The sequence below is a fragment of the Pseudophryne corroboree genome, unplaced genomic scaffold (genome assembly GCF_028390025.1).
Source record: "Pseudophryne corroboree isolate aPseCor3 unplaced genomic scaffold, aPseCor3.hap2 scaffold_1186, whole genome shotgun sequence".
Classification (NCBI taxonomy): domain Eukaryota; kingdom Metazoa; phylum Chordata; class Amphibia; order Anura; family Myobatrachidae; genus Pseudophryne; species Pseudophryne corroboree.
The window spans coordinates 96,604-114,799 of NW_026967811.1; the positions used below are offsets into that span (position 1 = coordinate 96,604).

General features: G+C 35.6%; 10 non-coding genes across 10 annotated transcripts; all 10 read right to left on the reverse strand.

The window, feature by feature from the left end:
- Positions 1-626: 626 nt before the first annotated feature.
- On the reverse strand, positions 627-719 carry TRNAI-UAU (transfer RNA isoleucine (anticodon UAU)). Its single transcript is given in 2 exon segments — positions 627-662; positions 682-719. It is a non-coding gene; the product is annotated as a tRNA-Ile (tRNA).
- Positions 720-3,343: 2,624 nt separating this feature from the next.
- On the reverse strand, positions 3,344-3,436 carry TRNAI-UAU (transfer RNA isoleucine (anticodon UAU)). Its single transcript is given in 2 exon segments — positions 3,344-3,379; positions 3,399-3,436. It is a non-coding gene; the product is annotated as a tRNA-Ile (tRNA).
- Positions 3,437-6,950: 3,514 nt separating this feature from the next.
- TRNAI-UAU (transfer RNA isoleucine (anticodon UAU)) lies at positions 6,951-7,043 on the reverse strand. Its single transcript is given in 2 exon segments — positions 6,951-6,986; positions 7,006-7,043. It is a non-coding gene; the product is annotated as a tRNA-Ile (tRNA).
- A 1,729-nt stretch (positions 7,044-8,772) lies between these two features.
- TRNAI-UAU (transfer RNA isoleucine (anticodon UAU)) lies at positions 8,773-8,865 on the reverse strand. Its single transcript is given in 2 exon segments — positions 8,773-8,808; positions 8,828-8,865. It is a non-coding gene; the product is annotated as a tRNA-Ile (tRNA).
- Positions 8,866-9,675: 810 nt separating this feature from the next.
- Positions 9,676-9,768, reverse strand: TRNAI-UAU (transfer RNA isoleucine (anticodon UAU)). The gene is given in 2 exon segments: positions 9,676-9,711; positions 9,731-9,768. It is a non-coding gene; the product is annotated as a tRNA-Ile (tRNA).
- A 2,620-nt stretch (positions 9,769-12,388) lies between these two features.
- On the reverse strand, positions 12,389-12,481 carry TRNAI-UAU (transfer RNA isoleucine (anticodon UAU)). Its single transcript is given in 2 exon segments — positions 12,389-12,424; positions 12,444-12,481. It is a non-coding gene; the product is annotated as a tRNA-Ile (tRNA).
- Positions 12,482-13,294: 813 nt separating this feature from the next.
- TRNAI-UAU (transfer RNA isoleucine (anticodon UAU)) lies at positions 13,295-13,387 on the reverse strand. Its single transcript is given in 2 exon segments — positions 13,295-13,330; positions 13,350-13,387. It is a non-coding gene; the product is annotated as a tRNA-Ile (tRNA).
- A 1,709-nt stretch (positions 13,388-15,096) lies between these two features.
- On the reverse strand, positions 15,097-15,189 carry TRNAI-UAU (transfer RNA isoleucine (anticodon UAU)). The gene is given in 2 exon segments: positions 15,097-15,132; positions 15,152-15,189. It is a non-coding gene; the product is annotated as a tRNA-Ile (tRNA).
- An 811-nt stretch (positions 15,190-16,000) lies between these two features.
- Positions 16,001-16,093, reverse strand: TRNAI-UAU (transfer RNA isoleucine (anticodon UAU)). The gene is given in 2 exon segments: positions 16,001-16,036; positions 16,056-16,093. It is a non-coding gene; the product is annotated as a tRNA-Ile (tRNA).
- Positions 16,094-17,809: 1,716 nt separating this feature from the next.
- TRNAI-UAU (transfer RNA isoleucine (anticodon UAU)) lies at positions 17,810-17,902 on the reverse strand. The gene is given in 2 exon segments: positions 17,810-17,845; positions 17,865-17,902. It is a non-coding gene; the product is annotated as a tRNA-Ile (tRNA).
- Positions 17,903-18,196: the final 294 nt, after the last annotated feature.

The following is an 18,196-nucleotide window of genomic DNA, read 5'->3' on the forward strand; positions in this document are numbered from 1 at the left end:
AGTGCCTTATCCATTATGCCAGTGGTGCTCACTGATGTCCTTATTTAAGACTGTTAGGTTTTTAATAGTGATGAGCGGATTCGGTTTTACTCGGTTTTACTCGGTTTTACTCGGTTCTCAAAACAGCATCTTATTGGCTCTCGGATGTCACGTGTTTTGGATAGCCAATAAGATGCAGTTTTGAGAACCGAGTAAAACCGAGTAAAACCGAGTAAAACCGAACCTCGCTCATCACTAGTTTTTAATAGTCAATTATTTTTTTTTTTTTAAAAAGTGAAGCTGTTTACTGTGTTCTTTGCATTACCAAGTCCAGCAAGAAATGTGCTGGTACTATCCAGAGCTGTCAGTATGGATTATCATGCTATATTGCAGAAAATCAATATGATGCAACTGCTTTACCAACAGTATGTTAATCTTTTCCATTGCTGTTTTGTTGGCTGACTGAAGGAAGATATGCAGTGCATTTGAACCAAAGCAGATGTGTGCTGACAACTTAAATGCACAATCATGTTTGTGTTTTTTCTTTCTTTCTTCCATCCTTTGTAATATCATATTAAATATTAAGGTAGCAGTTTATAATCAATGACTAATGACATAAGAAAAGGAAAAAAAACAGAATACAAAGATGCTCCAGGTGAGGCTTGAACTCACAACCTCGGCATTGCTCAACAAATACTGTCTTATAAGTACCACGCGCTGACCAATTGCGCCACTGGAGCACTTTGCAGCATTAATTGGTTGTGCTAGATGTGGATTTTATTCAATACAATCAGTACAGTCATAAGAATTGAAAAAGAAAATCATTTTTGGTGATGAATGATGAGCAACAAAGGAACATGCATGCCAGATGGCACTTGAATAAGCTGTCCACAGTGATAGAAAAGGTTTAAAAAACAACAACAACAACAACAATGTTATCATAATTAATGTCATATTTTAGCTTCTGTGGTCATTTTTTACAAGCTAAACACTGCAAGACTGTTTTACAGTTGAAGCAAGGATAAAATATCAACTCTAGTGATGAGACACTTGCTGTAATGACTTCCAACTTAGACGGGACTTAAACCCACAACCACTGGCTTAGGAGAACAGTGCCTTACCCATTATGCCAGTGGTGCTTACTGATGTTCTTATTTATGACTGATAGGTTTTTAATAGTCAATTATTTATTTTTGAAAAAAGTGAAGCTGTTTACTGTGTTCTTTGCATTACCAAGTCCAGCAAGAAATGTGCTGGTACTATCCAGAGCTGTCAGTATGGATTATCATGCTATATTGCAGAAAATCAATTTGATGCAACTGCTTTACCAACAGTATGTTAATCTTTTCCATTGCTGTTTTGTTGGCTGACTGAAGGAAGATATGCAGTGCATTTGAACCAAAGCAGATGTGTGCTGACAACTTAAATGCACAATCATGTTTGTGTTTTTTCTTTCTTTCTTCCATCCTTTGTAATATCATATTAAATATTAAGGTAGCAGTTTATAATCAATGACTAATGACATAAGAAAAGGAAAAAAAATAGTATACAAAGATGCTCCAGGTGAGGCTTGACCTCACAACCTTGGCATTGCTCAACAGATACTGTCTTATAAGTTTCGCACGCTGACCAATTGCGCCACTGGAGCACTTTGCAGCATTAATTGGTTATGCTAGATGTGGATTTTATTCAATACAATCAGTACATTCATAAGAATTGAAAAAGAAAATCATTTTTGGTGATGAATGATGAGCAACAAAGGAACATGCATGCCAGATGGCACTTGAATAAGCTGTCCACGGTGATAGAAAAGGTTTAAAAAACAACAACAACAATGTTATCATAATAAATGTCATATTTTAGCTTCTGTGGTCATTTTTTACAAGCTAAACACTGCAAGACTGTTTTACAGTTGAAGCAAGGATAAAATATCAACTCTAGTGATGAGACACTTGCTGTAATGACTTCCAACTCAGACGGGACTTAAACCCACAACCACTGGCTTAGGAGAACAGTGCCTTATCCATTATGCCAGTGGTGCTTACTGATGTCCTTATTTAAGACTGATAGGTTTTTAATAGTCAATTATTTATTTTTGAAAAAAAGTGAAGCTGTTTACTGTGTTCTTTGCATTACCAAGTCCAGCAAGAAATGTGCTGGTACTATCCAGAGCTGTCAGTATGGATTATCATGCTATATTGCAGAAAATCAATTTGATGCAACTGCTTTGCCAACAGTATGTTAATCTTTTCCATTGCTGTTTTGTTGGCTGACTGAAGGAAGATATGCAGTGCATTTGAACCAAAGCAGATGTGTGCTGACAACTTAAAAGCACAATCATGTTTGTGTTTTTTCTTTCTTTCTTCCATCCTTTGTAATATCATATTAAATATTAAGGTAGCAGTTTATAATCAATGACTAATGACATAAGAAAAGGAAAAAAAAATAGTATACAAAGATGCTCCAGGTGAGGCTTGACCTCACAAGCTTGGCATTGCTCAACAGATACTGTATTATAAGTTTCGCGCGCTGACCAATTGCTCCACTGGAGCACTTTGCAGCATTAATTGGTTATGCTAGATGTGGATTTTATTCAATACAATCAGTACATTCATAAGAATTGAAAAAGAAAATCATTTTTGGTGATGAATGATGAGCAACAAAGGAACATGCATGCCAGATGGCACTTGAATAAGCTGTCCACGGTGATAGAAAAGGTTTAAAAAACAACAACAACAATGTTATCATAATAAATGTCATATTTTAGCTTCTGTGGTCATTTTTTACAAGCTAAACACTGCAAGACTGTTTTACAGTTGAAGCAAGGATAAAATATCAACTCCACTGATGAGACACTTGCTGTAATGACTTCCAACTCAGACGGGACTTAAACCCACAACCACTGGCTTAGGAGAACAGTGCCTTATTCATTATGCCAGTGGTGCTTACTGATGTCCTTATTTAAGACTGATAGGGTTTTAATAGTCAATTATTTATTTTTGAAAAAAAATTTAAGCTGTTTACTGTGTTCTTTGCATTACCAAGTCCAGCAAGAAATGTGCTGGTACTATCCAGAGCTGTCAGTATGGATTATCATGCTATATTGCAGAAAATCAATTTGATGCAACTGCTTTACCAACAGTATGTTATTCTTTTCCATTGCTGTTTTGTTGGCTGACTGAAGGAAGATATGCAGTGCATTTGAATCAAAGCAGATGTGTGCTGACAACTTAAATGCACAATCATGTTTGTGTGTTTTCTTTCTTTCTTCCATCCTTTGTAATATCATATTAAATATTAAGGCTACAAGTTTATAATCAATGACTAATGACATAAGAAAAGGAAAAAAAACAGTATACAAAGATGCTCCAGGTGAGGCTTGAACTCACAACCTCGGCATTGCTCAACAGATACTGTCTTATAAGTACCGCGTGCTGACCTACTGCACCACTGGAGCACTTTGCAACATTGATTGGTTATGCTAGATGTGGATTTTATTCAATGCAATCAGTACAGTCATAAGAATTGAAAAAGAAAATCATTTTTGGTGATGAATGATGAGCAACAAAGGAACATGCATGCCAGATGGTACTTAAATAAGATGTCCACGGTGATAGAAAATATTTAAAAAAAACAACAACAATGTTATCATAATAAATGTCATTTTTTAGCTTCTGTGGTCATTTTTTGCAAGCTAAACACTGCAAGACTGTTTTACAGTCGAAGCAAGGATAAAATATCAATTCTAGTGATGAGACACTTGCTGTAATGACTTCCACCCCATATGGAACTTGGACCCCCTGTCTTAGGAGGGCAGTGACTTATCCATTATGCCAGTGGTGCTTACTGATGTTCTTATTTAAGACTGATAGGTTTTTAATAGTCAATTATTTATTTTTGAAAAAATGTGAAGCTGTTTACTGTGTTCTTTGCATTACCAAGTCCAGCAAGAAATGTGCTGGTACTATCCAGAGCTGTCAGTATGGATTATCATGCTATATTGCAGAAAATCAATTTGATGCAACTGCTTTACCAACAGTATGTTAATCTTTTCCATTGCTGTTTTGTTGGCTGACTGAAGGAAGATATGCAGTGCATTTGAACCAAAGCAGATGTGTGCTGACAACTTAAATGCACAATCATGTTTGTGTTTTTTCTTTCTTTCTTTCATCCTTTGTAATATCATATTAAATATTAAGGTAGCAGTTTATAATCAATGACTAATGACATAAGAAAAGGAAAAAAAACAGTATACAAAGATGCTCCAGGTGAGGCTTGACCTCACAACCTTGGCATTGCTTAACAGATACTGTCTTATAAGTTTCACGTGCTGACCAATTGCGCCACTGGAGCACTTTGCAGCATTAATTGGTTATGCTAGATGTGGATTTTATTCAATACAATCAGTACATTCATAAGAATTGAAAAAGAAAATCATTTTTGGTGAAGAATGATGAGCAACAAAGGAACATGCATGCCAGATGGCACTTGAATAAGCTGTCCACGGTGATAGAAAAGGTTTAAAAAACAACAACAACAATGTTATCATAATAAATGTCATATTTTAGCTTCTGTGGTCATTTTTTACAAGCTAAACACTGCAAGACTGTTTTACAGTTGAAGCAAGGATAAAATATTAACTCTAGTGATGAGACACTTGCTGTAATGACTTCCAACTCAGACGGGACTTAAACCCACAACCACTGGCTTAGGAGAACAGTGCCTTATCCGTTATGCCAGTGGTGCTTACTGATGTCCTTATTTAAGACTGATAGGTTTTTAATAGTCAATTATTTATTTTTGAAAAAAAGTGAAGCTGTTTACTGTGTTCTTTGCATTACCAAGTCCAGCAAGAAATGTGCTGGTACTATCCAGAGCTGTCAGTATGGATTATCATGCTATATTGCAGAAAATCAATTTGATGCAACTGCTTTACCAACAGTATGTTAATCTTTTCCATTGCTGTTTTGTTGGCTGACTGAAGGAAGATATGCAGTGCATTTGAACCAAAGCAGATGTGTGCTGACAACTTAAATGCACAATCATGTTTGTGTGTTTTCTTTCTTTCTTCCATCCTTTGTAATATCATATTAAATATTAAGGTAGCAGTTTATAATCAATGACTAATGACATAAAAAAAGGAAAAAAAAACATTATACAAAGCTGCTCCAGGTGAGGCTTGAACTCACAACCTCGGCATTGCTCAACAGATACTGTATTATAAGTACCGCGCGCTGACAAATTGCGCCACTGGAGCACTTTGCAGCATTAATTGGTTATGCTAGATGTGGATTTTATTCAATACAATCAGTACAGTCATAAGAATTGAAAAAGAAAATCATTTTTGGTGATGAATGATGAGCAACAAAGGAACATGCATGCCAGATGGCACTTGAATAAGCTGTCCACTGTGATAGAAAAGGTTTAAAAAACAACAACAACAATGTTATCATAATTAATGTCATATTTTAGCTTCCGTGGTCATTTTTTACAAGTTAAACACTGCAAGACTGTTTTACAGTTGAAGCAAGGATAAAATATCAACTCTAGTGATGAGACACTTGCTGTAATGACTTCCAACTCATACGGGACTTAAACCCACAACCACTGGCTTAGGAGAACAGTGCCTTATCCATTATGCCAGTGGTGCTTACTGATGTCCTTATTTAAGACTGATAGGTTTTTAATAGTCAATTATTTATTTTTGGGGGAAAATTGAAGCTGTTTACTGTGTTCTTTGCATTACCAAGTCCAGCAAGAAATGTGCTGGTACTATCCAGAGCTGTCAGTTTAGATTATCATGCTATATTGCAGAAAATCAATTTGATGCAACTGCTTTACCAACAGTATGTTAATCTTTTCCATTGCTGTTTTGTTAGCTGACTGAAGGAAGATATGCAGTGCATTTGAACCAAAGCAGATGTGTGCTGACAACTTAAATGCACAATCATGTTTGTGTTTTTTCTTTCTTTCTTCCATCCTTTGTAATATCATATTAAATATTAAGGTAGCAGTTTATAATCAATGACTAATGACATAAGAAAAGGAAAAAAAACAGTATACAAAGATGCTCCAGGTGAGGCTTGACCTCACAACCTTGGCATTGCTTAACAGATACTGTCTTATAAGTTTCACGCGCTGACCAATTGCGCCACTGAAGCACTTTGCAGCATTAGTTGGTTATGCTAGATGTGGATTTTATTCAATACAATCAGTACATTCGTAAGAATTGAAAAAGAAAATCATTTTTGGTGATGAATGATGAGCAACAAAGGAACATGCATGCCAGATGGCACTTGAATAAGCTGTCCACGGTGATAGAAAAGGTTTAAAAAACAACAACAACAATGTTATCATAATTAATGTCATATTTTAGCTTCTGTGGTCATTTTTTACAAGCTAAACACTGCAAGACTGTTTTACAGTTGAAGCAAGGATAAAATATCAACTCTAGTGATGAGACACTTGCTGTAATGACTTCCAACTCAGACGGGACTTAAACCCACAACCACTGGCTTAGGAGAACAGTGCCTTATCCGTTATGCCAGTGGTGCTTACTGATGTACTTATTTAAGACTGATAGGTTTTTAATAGTCAATTATTTATTTTTGAAAAAAAGTGAAGCTGTTTACTGTGTTCTTTGCATTACCAAGTCCAGCAAGAAATGTGCTGGTACTATCCAGAGCTGTCAGTATGGATTATCATGCTATATTGCAGAAAATCAATTTGATGCAACTGCTTTACCAACAGTATGTTAATCTTTTCCATTGCTGTTTTGTTGGCTGACTGAAGGAAGATATGCAGTGCATTTGAACCAAAGCAGATGTGTGCTGACAACTTAAATGCACAATCATGTTTGTGTGTTTTCTTTCTTTCTTCCATCCTTTGTAATATCATATTAAATATTAAGGTAGCAGTTTATAATCAATGACTAATGACATAAAAAAAGGAAAAAAAACATTATACAAAGCTGCTCCAGGTGAGGCTTGAACTCACAACCTCGGCATTGCTCAACAGATACTGTATTATAAGTACCGCGCGCTGACCAATTGCGCCACTGGAGCACTTTCTAGCATTAATTGGTTATGCTAGATGTGGATTTTATTCAATACAATCAGTACAGTCATAAGAATTGAAAAAGAAAATCATTTTTGGTGATGAATGATGAGCAACAAAGGAACATGCATGCCAGATGGCACTTGAATAAGCTGTCCACTGTGATAGAAAAGGTTTAAAAAACAACAACAACAATGTTATCATAATTAATGTCATATTTTAGCTTGTGTGGTCATTTTTTACAAGCTAAACACTGCAGGACTGTTTTACAGTTGAAGCAAGGATAAAATATCAACTCTAGTGATGAGACACTTGCTGTAATGACTTCCAACTCAGACGGGACTTAAACCCACAACCACTGGCTTAGAAGAACAGTGCCTTATCCATTATGCCAGTGGTGCTTACTGATGTCCTTATTTAAGACTGTTAGGTTTTTAATAGTCAATTATTTATTTTTGAAAAAAAGTGAAGCTGTTTACTGTGTTCTTTGCATTACCAAGTCCAGCAAGAAATGTGCTGGTACTATCCAGAGCTGTAAGTATGGATTATCATGCTATATTGCAGAAAATCAATTTGATGCAACTGCTTTACCAACAGTATGTTAATCTTTTCCATTGCTGTTTTGTTGGCTGACTGAAGGAAGATATGCCGTGCATTTGAACCAAAGCAGATGTGTGCTGACAACTTAAATGCACAATCATGTTTGTGTTTTTTCTTTCTTTCTTCCATCCTTTGTAATATCATATTAAATATTAAGGTAGCAGTTTATAATCAATGACTAATGACATAAGAAAAGGGAAAAAAAACAGTATACAAAGATGCTCCAGGTGAGGCTTGAACTCACAACCTCGGCATTGCTCAACAGATACTGTCTTATAAGTACCGCATGCTGACCAATTGCGTCACTGGAGCTCTTTGCAGCATTAATTGGTTATGCTAGATGTGGATTTTATTCAATACAATCAGTACAGTCATAAGAATTGAAAAAGAAAATCATTTTTGGTGATGAATGATGAGCAACAAAGGAACATGCATGCCAGATGGCACTTGAATAAGTTGTCCACGGTGATAGAAAAGGTTTAAAAAACAACAACAACAATGTTATCATAATTAATGTCATATTTTAGCTTCTGTGGTCATTTTTTACAAGCTAAATACTGCAAGACTGTTTTACAGTTGAAGCAAGGATAAAATATCAACTCTAGTGATGAGACACTTGCTGTAATGACTTCCAACTTAGATGGGACTTAAACCCACAACCACTGGCTTAGGAGTACAGTGCCTTATCCATTATGCCAGTGGTGCTCACTGATGTCCTAATTTAAGACTGTTAGGTTTTTAATAGTCAATTATTTATTTTTGAAAAAAAGTGAAGCTGTTTACTGTGTTCTTTGCATTACCAAGTCCAGCAAGAAATGTGCTGGTACTATCCAGAGCTGTCAGTATGGATTATCATGCTATATTGCAGAAAATCAATTTGATGCAACTGCTTTACCAACAGTATGTTAATCTTTTCCATTGCTGTTTTGTTGGCTGACTGAAGGAAGATATGCAATGCATTTGAACCAAAGCAGATGTGTGCTGACAACTTAAATGCACAATCATGTTTGTGTTTTTTCTTTCTTTCTTTCTTTCTTTCTTCCATCCTTTGTAATATCATATTAAATATTAAGGTAGCAGTTTATAATCAATGACTAATGACATAAAAAAAAGGAAAAAAAAAACATTATACAAAGCTGCTCCAGGTGAGGCTTGAACTCACAACCTCGGCATTGCTCAACAGATACTGTTTTATAAGTACCGCACGCTGACCAATTGTGCCACTGGAGCACTTTGCAGCATTAATTGGTTATGCTAGATGTGGATTTTATTCAATACAATCAGTACATTCATAAGAATTGAAAAAGAAAATCATTTTTGGTGATGAATGATGAGCAACAAAGGAACATGCATGCCAGATGGCACATGAATAAGCTGTCCACGGTGATAGAAAAGGTTTAAAAAACAACAACAACAATGTTATCATAATAAATGTCATATTTTAGCTTCTGTGGTCATTTTTTACAAGCTAAACACTGCAAGACTGTTTTACAGTTGAAGCAAGGATAAAATATCAACTCTACTGATGAGACACTTGCTGTAATGACTTCCAACTCAAACGGGACTTAAACCCACAACCACTGGCTTAGGAGAACAGTGCCTTATCCATTATGCCAGTGGTGCTTACTGATGTCCTTATTTAAGAGTGATAGGTTTTTAATAGTCAATTATTTATTTTTAAAAAAAAGTGAAGCTGTTTACTGTGTTCTTTGCATTACCAAGTCCAGCATGAAATGTGCTGGTACTATCCAGAGCTGTCAGTATGGATTATCATGCTATATTGCAGAAAATCAATTTGATGCAACTGCTTTACCAACAGTATGTTAATCTTTTCCATTGCTGTTTTATTGGCTGACTGAAGGAAGATATGCAGTGCATTTGAACCAAAGCAGATGTGTGCTGACAACTTAAATGCACAATCATGTTTGTGTTTTTTCTTTCTTTCTTCCATCCTTTGTAATATCATATTAAATATTAAGGTAGCAGTTTATAATCAATGACTTATGACATAAGAAAAGGAAAAAAAACAGTATACAAAGATGCTCCAGGTGAGGCTTGAACTCACAACCTCGGCATTGCTCAACAGATACTGCCTTATAAGTACCGCGCGCTGACCAATTGCGCCACTGGAGCTCTTTGCAGCATTAATTGGTTATGCTAGATGTGGATTTTATTCAATACAATCAGTACAGTCATAAGAATTGAAAAAGAAAATCATTTTTGGTGATGAATGATGAGCAACAAAGGAACATGCATACCAGATGGCACTTGAATAAGCTGTCCACTGTGATAGAAAAGGTTTAAAAAACAACAACAACAATGTTATCATAATTAATGTCATATTTTAGCTTCTGTGGTCATTTTTTACTAGCTAAACACTGCAAGACTGTTTTACAGTTGAAGCAAGGATAAAATATAAACTCTAGTGATGAGACACTTGCTGTAATGACTTCCAACTCAGACGGGACTTAAACCCACAACCACTGGCTTAGGAGAACAGTGCCTTATCCATTATGCCAGTGGTGCTTACTGATGTCCTTATTTAAGACTGATAGGGTTTTAATAGTCAATTATTTATTTTTGAAAAAAAATTGAAGCTGTTTACTGTGTTCTTTGCATTACCAAGTCCAGCAAGAAATGCGCTGGTACTATCCAGAGCTGTCAGTATGGATTATCATGCTATATTGCAGAAAATCAATTTGATGCAACTGCTTTACCAACAGTATGTTATTCTTTTCCATTGCTGTTTTGTTGGCTGACTGAAGGAATATATGCAGTGCATTTGAACCAAAGCAGATGTGTGCTGACAACTTAAATGCACAATCATGTTTGTGTGTTTTCTTTCTTTCTTCCATCCTTTGTAATATCATATTAAATATTAAGGCTACAAGTTTATAATCAATGACTAATGACATAAGAAAAGGAAAAAAATCAGTATACAAAGATGCTCCAGGTGAGGCTTGAACTCACAACCTCGGCATTGCTCAACAGATACTGTCTTATAAGTACCGCACACTTACCAATTGCGCCACTGGAGTGCTTCGCAGCATCGATTGGTTATGCTAGATGTGGATTTTATTCAATACAATCAGTACAGTCATAAGAATTGAAAAAGAAAATAATTTTTGGTGATGAATGATGAGCAACAAAGGAACATGCATGCCAGATGGCACTTGAATAAGCTGTCCACTGTGATAGAAAAGGTTTAAAAAACAACAACAACAACAATGTTATCATAATTAATGTCATATTTTAGCTTCCGTGGTCATTTTTTACAAGTTAAACACTGCAAGACTGTTTTACAGTTGAAGCAAGGATAAAATATAAACTCTAGTGATGAGACACTTGCTGTAATGACTTCCAACTCATACGGGACTTAAACCCACAACCACTGGCTTAGGAGAACAGTGCCGTATCCATTATGCCAGTGGTGCTTACTGATGTCCTTATTTAAGACTGATAGGTTTTTAATAGTCAATTATTTATTTTTGGGGAAAAATTGAAGCTGTTTACTGTGTTCTTTGCATTACCAAGTCCAGCAAGAAATGTGCTGGTACTATCCAGAGCTGTCAGTATGGATTATCATGCTATATTGCAGAAAATCAATTTGATGCAACTGCTTTACCAACAGTATGTTAATCTTTTCCATTGCTGTTTTATTGGCTGACTGAAGGAAGATATGCAGTGCATTTGAACCAAAGCAGATGTGTGCTGACAACTTAAATGCACAATCATGTTTGTGTTTTTTCTTTCTTTCTTCCATCCTTTGTAATATCATATTAAATATTAAGGTAGCAGTTTATAATCAATGACTAATGACATAAGAAAAGGAAAAAAAAACAGTATACAAAGATCCTCCAGGTGAGGCTTGAACTCACAACCTTGTCATTGCTTAACAGATACTGTCTTATAAGTTTCACGTGCTGACCAATTGCGCCACTGGAGCACTTTGCAGCATTAATTGGTTATGCTAGATGTGGATTTTATTCAATACAATCAGTACATTCATAAGAATTGAAAAAGAAAATCATTTTTGGTGATGAATGATGAGCAACAAAGGAACATGCATGCCAGATGGCACTTGAATAAGCTGTCCACGGTGATAGAAAAGGTTTAAAAAACAACAACAATGTTATCATAATAAATGTCATAATTTAGCTTCTGTGGTCATTTTTTACAAGCTAAACACTGCAAGACTGTTTTACAGTTGAAGCAAGGATAAAATATCAACTCTACTGATGAGACACTTGCTGTAATGACTTCCAACTCAGACGGGACTTAAACCCACAACCACTGGCTTAGGAGAACAGTGCCTTATCCATTATGCCAGTGGTGCTTACTGATGTCCTTATTTAAGACTGATAGGTTTTTAATAGTCAATTATTTATTTTTGAAAAAAAGTGAAGCTGTTTACTGTGTTCTTTGCATTACCAAGTCCAGCATGAAATGTGCTGGTACTATCCAGAGCTGTCAGTATGGATTATCATGCTATATTGCAGAAAATCAATTTGATGCAACTGCTTTACCAACAGTATGTTAATCTTTTCCATTGCTGTTTTATTGGCTGACTGAAGGAAGATATGCAGTGCATTTGAACCAAAGCAGATGTGTGCTGACAACTTAAATGCACAATCATGTTTGTGTTTTTTCTTTCTTTCTTCCATCCTTTGTAATATCATATTAAATATTAAGGTAGCAGTTTATAATCAATGACTTATGACATAAGAAAAGGAAAAAAAACAGTATACAAAGATGCTCCAGGTGAGGCTTGAACTCACAACCTCGGCATTGCTCAACAGATACTGCCTTATAAGTACCGCGCGCTGACCAATTGCGCCACTGGAGCTCTTTGCAGCATTAATTGGTTATGCTAGATGTGGATTTTATTCAATACAATCAGTACAGTCATAAGAATTGAAAAAGAAAATCATTTTTGGTGATGAATGATGAGCAACAAAGGAACATGCATACCAGATGGCACTGGAATAAGCTGTCCACTGTGATAGAAAAGGTTTAAAAAACAACAACAACAATGTTATCATAATTAATGTCATATTTTAGCTTCTGTAGTCATTTTTTACTAGCTAAACACTGCAAGACTGTTTTACAGTTGAAGCAAGGATAAAATATAAACTCTAGTGATGAGACACTTGCTGTAATGACTTCCAACTCAGACGGGACTTAAACCCACAACCACTGGCTTAGGAGAACAGTGCCTTATCCATTATGCCAGTGGTGCTTACTGATGTCCTTATTTAAGACTGATAGGGTTTTAATAGTCAATTATTATTTTTTTGAAAAAAAATTGAAGCTGTTTACTGTGTTCTTTGCATTACCAAGTCCAGCAAGAAATGCGCTGGTACTATCCAGAGCTGTCAGTATGGATTATCATGCTATATTGCAGAAAATCAATTTGATGCAACTGCTTTACCAACAGTATGTTAATCTTTTCCATTGCTGTTTTGTTGGCTGACTGAAGGAAGATATGCAGTGCATTTGAACCAAAGCAGATGTCTGCTGACAACTTAAATGCACAATCATGTTTGTGTTTTTTCTTTCTTTCTTCCATCCTTTGTAATATCATATTAAATATTAAGGCTACAAGTTTATAATCAATGACTAATGACATAAGAAAAGGAAAAAAATCAGATTACAAAGATGCTCCAGGTGAGGCTTGAACTCACAACCTCGGCATTGCTCAACAAATACTGTCTTATAAGTACCGCACGCTTACCAATTGCGCCACTGGAGCGCTTCGCAACATTGATTGGTTATGCTAGATGTGGATTTTATTCAATGCAATCAGTCCAGTCATAAGAATTGAAAAAGAAAATCATTTTTGGTGATGAATGATGAGCAACAAAGGAACATGCATGCCAGATGGCACTTGAATAAGCTGTCCACTGTGATAGAAAAGGTTTAAAAAACAACAACAACAATGTTATCATAATTAATGTCATATTTTAGCTTCTGTGGTCATTTTTTACAAGCTAAACACTGCAGGACTGTTTTACAATTGAAGCAAGGATAAAATATAAACTCTAGTGATGAGACACTTGCTGTAATGACTTCCACCCCATATGGGACTTGGAACCCCTGGCTTAGGAGGGCAGTGACTTATCCATTATGCCAGTGGTGCTTACTGATGTTCTTATTTAAGACTGTTAGGTTTTTAATAGTCAATTATTTATTTTTGAGGAAAAAGTGAAGCTGTTGACTGTGTTCTTTGCATTACCAAGTCCAGCAAGAAATGTGCTGGTACTATCCAGAGCTGTCAGTATGGATTATCATGCTATATTGCAGAAAATCAATTTGATGCAACTGCTTTACCAACAGTATGTTAATCTTTTCCATTGCTGTTTTGTTGGCTGACTGAAGGAAGATATGCAGTGCATTTGAACCAAAGCAGATGTGTGCTGACAACTTAAATGCACAATCATGTTTGTGTTTTTTCTTTCTTTCTTCCATCCTTTGTAATATCATATTAAATATTAAGGTAGCAGTTTATAATCAATGACTAATGACATAAGAAAAGGAAAAAAAAACAGTATACAAAGATCCTCCAGGTGAGGCTTGACCTCACAACCTTGTCATTGCTTAACAGATACTGTCTTATAAGTTTCACGTGCTGACCAATTGCGCCACTGGAGCACTTTGCAGCATTAATTGGTTATGCTAGATGTGGATTTTATTCAATACAATCAGTACATTCATAAGAATTGAAAAAGAAAATCATTTTTGGTGATGAATGATGAGCAACAAAGGAACATGCATGCCAGATGGCACTTGAATAAGCTGTCCACGGTGATAGAAAAGGTTTAAAAAACAACAACAACAATGTTATCATAATAAATGTCATATTTTAGCTTCTGTGGTCATTTTTTACAAGCTAAACACTGCAAGACTGTTTTACAGTTGAAGCAAGGATAAAATATCAACTCTACTGATGAGACACTTGCTGTAATGACTTCCAACTCAGACAGGACTTAAACCCACAACCACTGGCTTAGGAGAACAGTGCCTTATCCATTATGCCAGTGGTGCTTACTGATGTCCTTATTTAAGACTGATAGGTTTTTAATAGTCAATTATTTATTTTTGAAAAAAAGTGAAGCTGTTTACTGTGTTCTTTGCATTACCAAGTCCAGCATGAAATGTGCTGGTACTATCCAGAGCTGTCAGTATGGATTATCATGCTATATTGCAGAAAATCAATTTGATGCAACTGCTTTACCAACAGTATGTTAATCTTTTCCATTGCTGTTTTATTGGCTGACTGAAGGAAGATATGCAGTGCATTTGAACCAAAGCAGATGTGTGCTGACAACTTAAATGCACAATCATGTTTGTGTTTTTTCTTTCTTTCTTCCATCCTTTGTAATATCATATTAAATATTAAGGTAGCAGTTTATAATCAATGACTTATGACATAAGAAAAGGAAAAAAAACAGTATACAAAGATGCTCCAGGTGAGGCTTGAACTCACAACCTCGGCATTGCTCAACAGATACTGTCTTATAAGTACCGCACGCTGACCAATTGCGCCACTGGAGCTCTTTGCAGCATTAATTGGTTATGCTAGATGTGGATTTTATTCAATACAATCAGTACATTCATAAGAATTGAAAAAGAAAATCATTTTTGGTGATGAATGATGAGCAACAAAGGAACATGCATACCAGATGGCACTGGAATAAGCTGTCCACTGTGATAGAAAAGGTTTAAAAAACAACAACAACAATGTTATCATAATTAATGTCATATTTTAGCTTCTGTAGTCATTTTTTACTAGCTAAACACTGCAAGACTGTTTTACAGTTGAAGCAAGGATAAAATATAAACTCTAGTGATGAGACACTTGCTGTAATGACTTCCAACTCTGACGGGACTTAAACCCACAACCACTGGCTTAGGAGAACAGTGCCTTATCCATTATGCCAGTGGTGCTTCCTGATGTCCTTATTTAAGACTGATAGGGTTTTAATAGTCAATTATTTTTTTTTGAAAAAAAATTGAAGCTGTTTACTGTGTTCTTTGCATTACCAAGTCCAGCAAGAAATGCGCTGGTACTATCCAGAGCTGTCAGTATGGATTATCATGCTATATTGCAGAAAATCAATTTGATGCAACTGCTTTACCAACAGTATGTTAATCTTTTCCATTGCTGTTTTGTTGGCTGACTGAAGGAAGATATGCAGTGCATTTGAACCAAAGCAGATGTGTGCTGACAACTTAAATGCACAATCATGTTTGTGTTTTTTCTTTCTTTCTTCCATCCTTTGTAATATCATATTAAATATTAAGGTAGCAGTTTATAATCAATGACTAATGACATAAAAAAATGAAAAAAACTATTATACAAAGCTGCTCCAAGTGAGGCTTGAACTCACAACCTCGGCATTGCTCAACAGATACTGTCTTATAAGTACCGTGCGCTGACCAATTGCGCCACTGGAGCACTTGCAGCATTAATTGGTTATGCTAGATGTGGATTTTATTCAATACAATCAGTACAGTCATAAGAATTGAAAAAGAAAATCATTTTTGGTGATGAATGATGAGCAACAAAGGAACATGCATGCCAGATGGCACTTGAATATGCTGTCCACGGTGATAGAAAAGGTTTAAAAAACAACAACAACAACAATGTTATCATAATAAATGTCATATTTTAGCTTCTGTGGTCATTTTTTACAAGCTAAACACTGCAAGACTGTTTTACAGTTGAAGCAAGGATAAAATATCAACTCTAGTGATGAGACACTTGCTGTAATGACTTCGAACTCAGACGGGACTTAAACCCACAACCACAGGCTTAGGAGAACAGTGCCTTATCCATTATGCCAGTGGTGCTTACTGATGTCCTTATTTAAGACTGATAGGTTTTTAATAGTCAATTATTTATTTTTGAAAAAAAGTGAAGCTGTTTACTGTGTTCTTTGCATTACCAAGTCCAGCAAGAAATGTGCTGGTACTATCCAGAGCTGTCAGTATGGATTATCATGCTATATTGCAGAAAATCAATTTGATGCAACTGCTTTACCAACAGTATGTTAATCTTTTCCATTGCTGTTTTGTTGGCTGACTGAAGGAAGATATGCAGTGCATTTGAACCAAAGCAGATGTGTGCTGACAACTTAAATGCACAATCATGTTTGTGTTTTTTCTTTCTTTCTTCCATCCTTTGTAATATCATATTAAATATTAAGGTAGCAGTTTATAATCAATGACTAATGAAATAAAAAAAGGAAAAAAAAACATTATACAAAGGTGCTCCAAGTGAGGCTTGAACTCACAACCTCGGCAATGCTTAACAGATACTGTCTTATAAGTACCGCGCGCTGACCAATTTTGCCACTGGAGCACTTTGCAGCATTAATTGGTTATGCTAGATGTGGATTTTATTCAATACAATCAGTACAGTCATAAGAATTGAAAAAGAAAATCATTTTTGGTGATGAATGATGAGCAACAAAGGAACATGCATGCCAGATGGCACTTGAATAAGCTGTCCACTGTGATAGAAAAGGTTTAAAAAACAACAACAACAATGTTATCCTAATTAATGTCATATTTTAGCTACTGTGGTCATTTTGTACAAGCTAAACACTGCAAGACTGTTTTACAGTTGAAGCAAAGATAAAATATCAACTCTAGTGATGAGACACTTGCTGTAATGACTTCCAACTCAGACGGGACTTAAACCCACAAACACTGGCTTAGGAGAACAATGCCTTATCCATTATGCCAGTGGTGCTTACTGATGTCCTTATTTAAGACTGATAGGTTTTTAATAGTCAATTATTTATTTTTGAAAAAAAGTGAAGCTGTTTACTGTGTTCTTTGCATTACCAAGTCCAGCAAGAAATGTGCTGGTACTATCCAGAGCTGTCAGTATGGATTATCATGCTATATTGCAGAAAATCAATTTGATGCAACTGCTTTACCAACAGTATGTTAATCTTTTCCATTGCTGTTTTGTTGGCTGACTGAAGGAAGATATGCAGTGCATTTGAACCAAAGCAGATGTGTGCTGACAAATTAAATGCACAATCATGTTTGTGTTTTTTCTTTCTTTCTTACATCCTTTGTAATATCATATTAAATATTAAGGTAGCAGTTTATAATCAATGACTAATGACATAAGAAAAGGAAAAAAAACAGTATACAAAAATGCTCCAGGTGAGGCTTGAACTCACAACCTCGGCATTGCTCAACAGATACTGTCTTATAAGTACCGTGCGCTGACCAATTGCGCCACTGGAGCGCTTTGCAACACTGATTTGTTATGCTAGATGTGGATTTTATTCAATGCAATCAGTACAGTCATAAGAATGGAAAAAGAAAATCATTTTTGGTGATGAATGATGAGCAACAAAGGAACATGCATGCCAGATGGTACTTAAATAAGATGTCCACGGTGATAGAAAATGTTTAAAAAAAACAACAACAATGTTATCATAATAAATGTCATATTTTAGCTTCTGTGGTCATTTTTTGCAAGCTAAACACTGCAAGACTGTTTTACAGTCGAAGCAAGGATAAAATATCAATTCTAGTG